The following is a 2,091-nucleotide window of genomic DNA, read 5'->3' as shown; positions in this document are numbered from 1 at the left end:
GTTCTCAACCTGTGGGTCACGACCCCTTTGGGGGTCGAACGACCCTTTCACAGGGGTCACCTAAATACATCCCGCATATCAGATATTTACATTAAGATTCATAACAGTAGCAACATTACAGTCATGAAGTAGCAACGAAAATAATTTTATGGTTGGGGGTCACCACAACATGAGGAACTGCATTAAAGGGTCGTGGCATGAGGAAGGTTGAGAACCACTGCTTTAGAAGGTCACTGGTATGAGGGCACATCGGGCGTGCTGTGAAGAGAGGAGGAAAGAGAGACGGGGAAGCAGACACCATCCCGTTGACTTGGGGATTGAATGTGATGATACCAGTCCAGTGCCTGGTCCGTGGTCGATGCGCAGTCACGGCGACTGACAGTGGTCAGTGCGATCAGATGGGAACGCCCCCGGGCTCAGCCTGCACAGCCTCCCCAGCGGGTGCCTGTGGTGCCCCGGAAAGTCCGAGGACTTGAGTTTTGCCTGGAGGCATCTCCGAGCGCCCGGTCTGGCTCTGTGCGTAGACTGGACAGAGGTCCGTGCAGCCAGCTGAGGGGGGTCTGGACGTCCCCCCCCCAGGATCCGACACCCGGGGCTGAGTAGGCACCACCGTGCACGGCCCCTCCCAGCGGCTCCGCCTGCCCATTGCACGGCCACGGCCACGGCCACGCCTGGGGAGCTCCCAGCTTTTCCACGGTCGGCGCTGTAAGCTAACGCCAAGTTCTTCCCCAGAGTCTAGAGCAGCGATTCGCAGCCTTTTTCATCTTTGTCCATCAACTAATTATCAAAACTCTGAGGCACACCCAAAACTGTATTACTTTTCTGCTGATCTGATGAAAAAGAAAGGTATAATTTTGATTCATTCGTCCAGACGGCTCTGTGTTGGCTGTTGGTGTTTTTCTATTTGACAACCGAAGGGAGAGGAGGCCGGTGCCCTGGGCTGCGCAGCCGGCGCTGCCTGGTGTACCCACTCTTGGGCGCCACGAAACCTCTGGTCTGAAGCAAGTCTGCTTATTGCCAACAGCTCCTGTGCCCCGGCCGTCATTTAGCGTCCAGTCCGCTCTCCTAGGAGTGAGTTCCCGTCTCCCCCTGTCCCCCTGTCCCCCATGCACCCACCTTGCCCGGAGCAGGCTGCCTCACATTTTCTCTGCCAGGCTGGTCAGTTCCCGAGTTTCCCGGAAACCACAGGCCCCGCGGAGTCATTGGGAGCTTGTGGGGTGCCAGCCCCTCAGCCTCGGCTCCTGGTCGACCAGGCGGCTCCTTTCTAACCCTCACTGAGTGGCTTTCCCAGCACCCCCGGCGGTGCTCACTGTGCCGCTTCGAGTCGGCTCTGCGGCAGCTTCCCGTCTAAGGGACGCGTTCAGATCATCTTGGACCCTAATTGGATCCCCCTGGTGGTGTGTCCCTGTCACGTCACTTTATCTGCAGCTGTGACAGGTGGAGGTGCGGCCTCTGTTCTCTGTTGGCTGAGTGTCGGCTTAGTCGACAGCTAACGCCTCCAGCTGCCTCTCGGGAGACAGCCCGGAAACATTTGCCTTTGGTTTGGCATCGATTCCTTGTGGCTAAGGGTCACCTCTGGGACGTGGGCGTGGAGCCCCAGGTCAGTGCCTTTATCCCCGCGGAGAACCCGCCTCGCCCAGGGCAGCTGGTTGGCGCCACGCTGGTAGCGCGTCCCCTGCAGTTAATGCGGCAAACAGACAGGCGACCAGCCATGGCCCACGAGCTGAGCTGGAAATCTATGCCCGAGAGGACCTGGGGGCGCCCCCTGGAAACCACCCGTGAGGTACTCTGGCAGCGAGCCCCGAAGGGAGAGCGTGTGGTCCCCCGGGGCCTGAGAGGAGGGTGGCGACTGAGTGCAGGAGAGCACACGCTGGCAGCCTCAGAGGACACGCCCGCTGCTCGTGCGCCCTGAGGTCCCACCGCCGTCAGAAGCGCAGTGCGGACCGCGGCTGTCGGGCTAGATGTCCGTGTATAATTGTACGCTGTTGTGTACCATCCAGGTACTGTGTTACTCGCAGCATTTGCTTTGTTTTTACAGTATTTACATTTGCATTAAGTCACTCTGAGCACATAGTTTAAAGAACTCAACGA

General features: G+C 58.6%; 1 protein-coding gene across 1 annotated transcript in view; it reads left to right on the top strand.

The window, feature by feature from the left end:
• The window catches only part of TIAM1 (T-cell lymphoma invasion and metastasis 1), a 92,589-nt gene that overhangs the window by 6,014 nt on the left and 84,484 nt on the right, over positions 1 to 2,091 (top strand). The window lies entirely within an intron of this gene.

This window comes from Myotis brandtii, unplaced genomic scaffold, assembly GCF_000412655.1.
Source record: "Myotis brandtii unplaced genomic scaffold, ASM41265v1 scaffold139, whole genome shotgun sequence".
In the NCBI taxonomy this organism is placed as follows: Eukaryota; Metazoa; Chordata; class Mammalia; order Chiroptera; family Vespertilionidae; genus Myotis; species Myotis brandtii.
This window is presented reverse-complemented; position numbering and strand designations above follow the sequence as displayed.